Source organism: Gadus morhua, chromosome 5 (assembly GCF_902167405.1).
Source record: "Gadus morhua chromosome 5, gadMor3.0, whole genome shotgun sequence".
Taxonomy (NCBI): domain Eukaryota; kingdom Metazoa; phylum Chordata; class Actinopteri; order Gadiformes; family Gadidae; genus Gadus; species Gadus morhua.
In genome coordinates, this window is record NC_044052.1 from 16,198,134 (window position 1) to 16,208,240 (window position 10,107).

Consider the following 10,107-nt stretch of genomic DNA (forward strand, 5'->3'; position numbering starts at 1 on the left):
CTAACTTATAGGCACACAATCAAAGCCCAAAAAGCTGGAGCAACAGATCTGATCCTCCCCTCTAACAATCCCAGGGCCCCTCCTGGGATGGGCAGGGGAGAGGCCCCCGGTGCGGACGCGGGGGCCTGAGATGGATAAATAGCTAAATGATGAGACAGTCTGGGGGACGTGGGAGCAGGCGTCTGCCGATGGCCGCTCACCTCCAATTTGGCATCGGCGTGCTGAAAGGCAATTGGACGGCGGCAGCCGCAGCGACCCCCCCACAGCAGCCAGTCCTTATTATTATATGTTGAAGTGTGGCCCGGCCCATGATTAATGACGGTGTCAGGGTGAAAACAAAGCACAGCGCAGGTTATCTCCCTTCCACCTGCTCCTGTGGCCTCCGATTGGAGGAGGGAATGGAGAACAAGGGTGTGAGGAGCACAATGCTTGATAATAGAAAACAGAGGAGAGACGAAGGGGAGAAGAAAGGGGGGTGGGGGGGGGGGGGGGGTGGCAGGGAGGTGCGATAAGGGAGGTGGGTGGAGAGGTGGGATGGGGGGGAGGTAAGAAAAAAACGGAGAGTCATTGACCGGGGCGAGGTGGCGAATACAGGCTTCACCGGTCTTTCTATAGGAATACATCGCTGCGACCATGTGGCCAATCGTATAGGTTGAAGTGTGCGTTTGCATTGTTTTATGGCCCACCTGTGTAGGTTAAAACATTGTCCTAACCACCAAATAGCGTTTAATTATTTTTGTATTTAAACAAATTAAACTGTCATGCAGGTAATTTCCGTTCGAGGTGTGAACATGCACCTTGTGGCTGGCCCTGGGTGATTGATTTGACAGAGTGAACTTTCATGGCATCTGTGTTTGTTACATCCAGGCCCACTGTCCCCTGCAGTATTGGTGTTGACATTTATGAGACATGTAGCGTGGGGGAGCATTGTGGAGGCCACTAATGAGGAGACTAAGGCGACCCGAGGGCACATACCGCAGCCTGACATTGCCATCCAGAGGCAGTTCTGGGTAGTGCACCCAAAGACAGTGGAGACGATGTGAGAATAGTCTGCATAGTACATAGGCCTACTACATTTTGTTATTTAAGATGGGGGGTAATTCATTTGTTTGTAAACGTAATCAGAGGTTTAAAGAGATAGGGTGCGCACTTGTGTGTGTGTGTGTGTGTGTGTGTGGGTGTGGGTGTGCGTGTGTGTGTGTGTGTGTGTCTGTGTGTGTGTGTGTGTTTGTATATGAGTGTGTGTGTATGCGTCTGCGTGTGTGTGCGTGTGTATATGCGTGTGTATTTCTATATGTGTTTGTGTGTGTGTGTCTATGTATGCCTGTATGCCTGTGTGTTTATGTGTGTGTGTGTGTGTGTGTGTGTGTGTGTGTGTGTGTGTGTGTGTGTGTGTGTGTGTGTGTGTGTGTGTGTGTGTGTGTGTGTGTGAATGTGTGTGTGTGTGTGTGTGTGTGTGTGTGTGTGCGTGTGTGTGTACGCCAGTGTGCGTGTCTGCTAGAGCGAGAGGGACCTTTTTTCGGTACGTGGGCCAGTCCAGAGTAAACTTTATGTCTGAACATTTTGATCCACTTTGGCTTCAGCGATACCGGCGCTCCTTTAAATCAGGCCGCGGTGTGACACAAAGATGGAGCCAGTACAGTCACGAGCGGGGGGCAGGATGACCTAGATAAATGGCATGGCCCAGTGCAGTATTTTACTCATACACACAACCACTGAGCCTAAAGGCAGGCCACCCATGCTCCTCTACTTCTCCTGGTCCGGTGGAGAGACGGCCACGTCAGACAGTGGGCCTGTTCACATGCATACATAACTCCACTGAGTTCAAACATACAGAGATTGATGTGTTCATCCTTTAAGCAAGGGCAATCAGCAAGACGTTGTTCGTTTTTTTTGTGGTTGACAGGGGGGGGGGGGGGGTTGACAGGGGGGGGTCTCCACTCCACTCCCTAGTACGGTACGTATGACGTCACATGACCGCGGCTGGATGTCTCTCCCAAGCGTACCTTAGAATTTGATTGAAGGAAACTTCACTGGAACTATTAATAATAATTTGATAAATGTTCATACGAGCTCATCTTAAGTCGGTGAGGTTTTCCACACGAGGAGCCAGTAATTCAGTTGGTGTATTGCTCCTCAATCTCACTATATCCTGTCCCCACAAAAACACAAACAGAAAGTGTGTTATTTTGACCCGTTCATGAACCCCAGAGACCCTCTTCATTGACACCAGGAAATGAAAGTGCACCTCCACCACAGGACTCCCTAATAAAAGGCTTGCAGCATCCCCAAGACCTCTGCTAGAGCTACATTATCAGCTGCTGCTATCCTAGGTAGACTGTTTACCCTTTCATGAATTCCGTTTGAAGAAACGCTGTCACCCACTACCTTGCCAACCTTCAAAAACCCTCGAAGATTACGGCAGGAAAGAAGCAGTTGGCATTCGTGGCTGAGGGCCAAGTTTTAAGGGCCGCGTCCTGAATTAGAAATCTGACATCTAAAAAGGATTTTGTTTATTTGTTGTTGTTGTGGGTTTTTTGGCATATGGGTAAGTTGCGAGGACGTACTGGGACATAAAGTAAATCTATTTTAAATATTCATGTTTTTGATGCATTCGTTTATTTTTGTGTTGTTCAGCCGCTGGGGTGGGCCCTAATGTTAACTCATGATAAATGCAGGATTAAAAAAGAGAAATTCAAAGACGGTAGAGTGACTAATGCTTGACCACATTCATTGTAGGCTACAACGTCTGGAAGCAAACAAGAGTTGCTAACAAAATAGCCAAAACCGAAAAGAAAAACAAGGAGAGCATCTTTTCCTTGTAAACAGCCTGTCAATCATTCCAACTTAAAACCATTTTGTCATTTTCTGCAAACAGTTGTTTTTGAGCCTGCTCCAACTGTATGGTTTACTTGACAGTTCTAATCTTGTAGGACTGCTGCCTCTTTCGGCGGTAAATAAGCCTCGGCTCTCTCTACGCGGCTGCACCCGGGCGTGTATAGCCTTCATCTCAGGCTAATCTATAGAGGTATCTTTTTCCTTTTTTATCTTTATTTTTCTTTATTTTAATGAGAAACCACGGTCGCTCCTCTTGTCTTTTCCTACAGTACACAGATGTCAGTTTGGGGGGGGGGGGGGGGGGGGGGGGGGGGGTTGTAGGCGGCGGGACGACGAAATTATCGCGCAGACAGACCACATGGGGGGGGGGGGGGATACTTTGAAGTAGTGAGCTGCGGTTGCTTCCTTTTGTGCTACAAAAAAAAGAATCGAAACCGAAACACCCCTTAAGAATACCTGAAAGGCGTTCAGGATAGACTATAAGGTACCGTATGTAGGCCTACGTGACGCCTTTTAAACACATCTTCTCTTTGTTTCACCCCGACCCCTCCCCTTCTGCAGTGATTATGCACATTTCTTCTGTGATGCACTTGCGTTGCGTCGGTAGAGCCCCTGGAATTGGAACCCGGATGGGGGTACAGACGAGAGAGAGAAGCGTTAAAATACAAAAAGAAAAAAAAAATCCTCTTACGCTCTCAAACGAACAACCTAGGGACAAAACACGGATTCCAAGCAGTGGCTTCCTTGTAGTGCGCGCATCTCAGACACGCTCGCGTTTAGCAGTGGCTGCTCTCTCAGACAGAGGGTCCGGTGGGATGTGTAGCTATGTGTTTATCAGAGGATGAGCTTCCTTGTTTTGATGTGGCTTGTAATCCCCACCTTTCCTCTGCACCCCCCCCCCCCCCCATCCCCCAATAGGACTCTCTCTCTCTCTCTCTCTCTCTCTCTCTCTCTCTCTCTCTCTCTCTCTCGCTCGCTCGCTCGCTCGCTCTCGCTCCCTCTCCTCTCTAGACTACAGTTGAAGTTGGAGCGGCAGAGTTCAGAGAGCAGGAGCAGGAGGAGGATAGAGGAGAAGCCTGAGCTCACGGAGCTGAGATACTGGGGATGTGGAGCCTGGGGTTTTGTCCCTGTGTAGTTTCTGGTGCACACTTACTGTGGTAAAAAAAAAACGGTTGGTGTTCGTATTATGTAGGGCTTATATGATAATTTCTTAATTCTTGGCCTAGATATCTTGCTCTTTTCGAGAACTAAGATGTAGAATGTTGCTCAATTCAGCTGGTTTAGTTCTGGTTAAAAATAGCATTAGTGTGGTAACTTGGGAATAAACGTTTTTCCAATCACCAGCAAGAGGTTGGTGCCTTTGTTTGTGTAGTCTAGATTGTATTAAATCAGTGTACTGCACTGCATTGTATTATATTGTATTCTTGTTTATTATTTATGTTTGACAAGAATATGTTGAATCTAAATGCCTCTAGAAATCTCTATATCTAACTTTTATTGAATTGCATATAAGATCCATGTTTATAGGCTATAGCTATAAGGTCCATTTAAACTTCTCATCCTTGGCATCCGGACTATGCTACTAATAGTATTTTATAGTAAGCTTGTTTGTTTAATGTCCTTTTATAATTACCTTTATACAGGCCTAATGCATTCTTGGGAAATCGTATTAGATATCCTTGAGTGATTCAATATTTCGATTGTTCAGTACCAATCTGCATTCTGATAAATAGGCTATTGCCAAAAAATGACCTTTTCTTTGTATCCTCTTTAATAGAAAATATGAAAAATATGTTGATGATGAATACAATCTCAATACTCCCCTCTAGTGGAGATCATGCTCTCTACTGTAGCAATAATTCTTGATAAACGTAATGCATTAGTAAAGTATCTTCAAATTCGTCAATTGCAAAATGCTATGTGAATCTTTTTTTGAAATAGGCCATGTTGCATATTCAATTTGTGGTAGAGATTTAGTAGCATAATAATAATAGTATAACAATCACATGCAAAGTAAGCATTGTTTTTTTATCCTCTGTCTATTTAATACTATCAAATCTATTGGAGGCATCTGAAAGTCATCAGGATTTGGAAAGGGGAAAAAGTAAATATAAATAGCCGAAGAATAGCAAAGGAACAACCTCCATTTAAAGACTCGTGGGAAACATGTGAAAGGAAATATGAGGGGATGTTTGTGATGAGTCATACATCAAAGTGAATAAAGCCCACAGAACGAAGCTGCACCTGGTGGTCTTAAAATAGTTTTTATTGTGCTTATGTTATTTCAAACCCTCCGTGAAAGTCATGGTGAAGCGCTTACCTCGTGGTAGTAAAGTTGTTACGCCTCAGGAGAAGATCAGGGTGATAATGCCAGGTGTGTGATGCTGGACCCTGCCAGAAAATGACATGAGGGACGCATGCTTTGTCAAAGGGAAATCATTCAAGTGTTGTGAGGGGAGTCAGCCCCTTGCTTTTCCCTTCTCTCTCTCTTTCTCTGTTGTGTTTGTTAATGTGTGTGTGTGTGTGTGTGTGTGTGTGTGTGTGTGTGTGTGTGTGTGTGTGTGTGTGTGTGTGTGTGTGTGTGTGTGTGTGTGTGTGTGTGTGTGTGTGTGCGTGTAGCGCGTTTGTGTGTGTGCGTGATTTTCTTGTTCTTCTTCATCGAAATAAAGGTTAAACAAACAAAAGGATTCACTTCATGAATCAGCATCCTGTTAATATAACCAATGGTAACCATCACATTCAAAGTATTTATATTTTCGTTAGATAATGACCTCGCTCGGTGTGTGTATTATATTGTGCTATTAGTATGCATTGCCCAGACATTAAGGATCAAAAGTGAAAGGGCTAGATTCCTGGTATCCACAGCCTACCAGTCCAGTAGTATCCATCTTTAGTGTTTAGATTCTAATCCCTTCCTGCTCCTTAACAAACTGCATCTGAATACATAGTAAGTCACATTAGTAAATCACATTAAATAGTGTTATTTATCAACCAATAGCCTGCTGCACCTGTGACAGATGCTGTTTGAGTGCAGATTGGCAGCAACTGGATGGAAAGCCTTGCAGTATGCGTGCCCACTCTCCCTCCTTCTCTATGGACTGGGTCCTGAAAGGGGTTAGGATGGATTTACTAATTTGTTAGCGTTCATATATTTTATCTCGATTTACTGTGTATGACAATTTTGACTAAATCTATTTTTATTTTGCCGGCCAGATACACTGACCTGGGCATTAAAAAGCCTAAACATAAATCCCATTGCAAAAAATTCTACGGAAATCAAGCACTTATAATAGGCCAAAATAGTATAAAATGTATCTAAACTTGTAACTTAACGTTACAAATGTAATGGTATGTAAAAAAAATGGCAAATTTGACGGCATGGCAGTTGGTTGGACTTTATATTACTTTATGTACGCCTATTATGTATACCATTTCTGCTATAGCACTTACTATTGCTATTAATACTCTGAATCAATCATAATGGAGTGGACCTTCTCATAATTTTTCAAAGCAGGCCTCAGCATTGATACATGACATTGACCTCCCCCATGATGCATGCCTCATATTATGTTAGCATATAGATTATTGTCATGTCATTTGAGACCTCAGTACAGTAAGCTTCAAACAGTGAGATTTGAGATGTGAACAATTCTCAAAGCTAAGGCCTTAAGTTAATTGTCTATAGATCCATTTTTATCAGTTATTTTTGAAAATGAATAAATAATATTCATGGTCAGCTAAACTATTGGAGCAGCTTGATATATTCTAAATACAATAAAACGTATCAAATACGAATGTTTAACATAGTTTAAATTCGATGTTTCTTTTGAAGCTTCATTCTGACAAAATGCAATAGGGTTTACTCATCATTTTTTAAATTGTGCTTTACACATCTACAGCTCATGAAAGTACAAGATGAACCACTAGGTAGAGCCACACATTATATTTCACCAGGCCTGAACCTCATGGTCTATGTGAGGATCGTTCGTAGGCTACGGTAGCCTATTAGGCTGTTCGTACTGTTTTGGTTGAAAAAAAATAATAATAATGGAATATCATATAATAGATATTTTTATTTAATAGTATCAACATATTTTTAATCGGACATGCATTGTAATATGTGTTTATCTAAATATTAGCACACAAGGCCCTGTATACTACCATCTTCCTCTTGATGGCAGCATTTACTTAAAAAACGGTACGTCCAAACTAATATCGTTGTTTGACCAAGTTATTGCTATCGAACTAGAAGTGTCGATGCGTCATTGTCTTCCATTGTAGCAGCGATGTTATCTGCATGACTGCCAATTGGGAAGGTCTTAACCACCTTATGAAACGTAAAGGTTTCCCAAAAGCCTAAATCTAATTGTAAGCACTATATTTGACTATTCATGAGTTGCCATGGTTCTACTTGCACATGAGCTATATACCCCCCAAAAAGGACAGTACTATAATGCTTCATGTAAGTGAAGCCAAACTCAGCTTGCATTGTTTGCAATTAAGATAAGGCTAACTTAAGACTGACACTCAGTCAATGTAGGCCTGGGCCTTCATTAAAGAGCCACTTTGCTACGAAAAAGCTCTGCTACAAAAGCTATTAGTTTCGAGTGTAAGTGCATATGATTAAGCATGGTTCCTAAGGACAACTTTCTCAATATGGCAGCCAAGCATAGCATAAGTGGCTGCCAACAAGACATCTAAGTTTTTATAACTGTGATTCTCACCTAGCAACATGACTTGCTGTTTGTTCAGGTCCATTCCTACACAGTTAAACGTGAACCCTTCCGCTTTGCCATGCACAGCTGTGTACCCATGCAAATATAAGTAATCCCCTCAGGTATCCAGACACTAGGACATAGTTAAAAAGGCCTACAATCTTAAATCAACATCCTGTTCTCTCTGTCTCTCTATGACACGCATCAGCATGCATGCACACGGACATCCATACAAATGCACATAAACAAGAAGTAAATACATTTGCACATGTAAAAAACATCAACATTATAGATTGAGCGGGCAGCATTGGCCTCTAACAAGCGGAGCCTGTGTGACACGTGCTTCTGTCAGAGGAGCCCAGTGCTACTGTCAGCCCACATAAAGCCACTTTCAATGTGAATGGAAGTGCCTTGAGTTGGCTTTCAGGCCATGGGCAGAGTCAATGCAACAGGCTCTAATAGCAGATACACACATCCCTCCTCCTCCTCCTCCTCCTCCTCCTCCTCCTCCTCCGTTTTCTCCCTCCCAGACCCTTTTTTTCTTCCTTTTTCTTTCTCTCTTCCCTTTTCATTATTATTCTTTCCCCAATTCCCCAATTCTCTCAACCCTCGCAACCCTCTCAACTTGTGAGGGGAGTCAGCCCCTTGATTTCCCCCTCTCTCTCTCTCTCTCTCTCTCTCTCTCTCTCTCGCTCTCTCGCTCTCTCTCTCTCTCTCTCTCTCTCTCTCTCTCTCTCTCTCCCTCTCTCTCCTCTCTCTCTCGCTCTCTCTCTCTCTTTCTTCTCTCTCTCTCTCTCTCTCTCTCTCTCTCTCTCTTCTCTCTCTCTCTCTCTCTCTCTCTCTCTTTCTCTCTCCCCTCTCTCTCTCTCTCTCTCTCTCTCTCTCTCTCTCGGTTTGATTTCACAGATAGACCCTGTTTATTTGTCCCCGTTTGAGAAAACAAATTGTAAGATCCTTCTGCTCTGTGTGCTGTTGGAGATTTGAAGAAGAAGAGGGAAAAAATAAACACAAAAAATCAATTGGATCTGCGAGTCTTGAGACTTCCATGCAGTAATTGGCTCTGAATGACAGCACTATGTGGATTTTTTCCTAATATAGCTTCTCTTTATGAAAAATTAAACCACACTTCGATATATACCGTGTTTTTTTGGACGTTTTCACTTTGAGAAATGGGCACAATACCTACCCAGCTAAACCAGCGGATCCAACCAATAATCAAATATTTCATTCTTCCTCCTAATGACGTAAACGGCACATTTCTCCCATACTTTTGTGCACTTTTACAAAACTGAACTTTGTCAATAATTAATCACTTTTGTCAGAACCCAGAGTCTCTGCCTGCCATAGGAAACAGACCAATTACTCCCGATCATTATGAGGCCCCATGTTTTCCAGTCTGCATGCGTGCCGGTGGGTGACAGAGCACAAACCACAGAGACGACTCCCCCCTCCCCATACTTCCTAGGCCCTTTAATTAACTCTTTGATCTGGGTGCTATGTAGTACGCTTAGACCAAAGGCCTCCCAGGCCAGAGGAATGGATGGCATTGGAACACAGTGGCACACCACAGCAGGAAGGAGGATAAAAAACACCCAAACACCCTCCATTTTATTTGAATGGATACAAAATGAATCCTTGCACTATTTTACGTTATTATACGTTGCCAGGTGTTTAAGGGGTTTATGCAACTATATTATGTATACATATATATATATATATATATGTATATAAATACAGTATAGCTATACTGTACGCAGTTTTATGCAATCGACAACGATACTTGGTAGTACTACCCTGTACATGGGGTGTGTGTGTGTCGGTTTAGGGGGCCACACACACATGCTGTTATGTCTAAGCAGGTGAGAGAACACAGAGAGTGACACCGTGCGTTACGATGTTGTATGTGAGAGGAAAGGCCTTGAGCAGAATGGAGAGGGGGGGGGGGTCGAAGGTGCAGCAGATTTTGGCAATTTTAAAAGAAAATTGAGCCCACTTCTTTGGTTTGGAATTTGCAGCACCATGGAACAACTTAATAACAATGCATGAGGCAATGAAAATTACACGCTCTGCTCCAAAGGAAAAATTAATTGCTCTCTGGTTGCACTCCAGAGACATTTGTTCATCCGAGCACACATTGACATACACACACACACACACCACCACACACACACACACACACACACACACACACACACACACCACACACCACACACACACAAACACACGTTCACTCATGCATGCACACAGACAGACAGACACACAGGTGCAAGTTGAATATTGGCTTGTGGAAGAACCCACCCCTGGACTGTGTGTGTCTCTGTCTGTAGGTGTCGGTTTGTGTAGGTGTGTGTATAGTTTGCATGTGTATAGGTGTATGTGTGTGTAGGTGTGTGTGTGTGTGTGTGTTGTGTGTGTGTGTGTGTGTGGTGTGTGTGTGTGTGTGTGTGTGTGTGTGTGTGTGTGTGTGTGTGTGTGTGTGTGAAGGGGTGTCTGAACCTGCAGCCCTCCTGTACTGTGCACTGAAGAGAAGAATAGAGAGCTTGGGCCACATTCC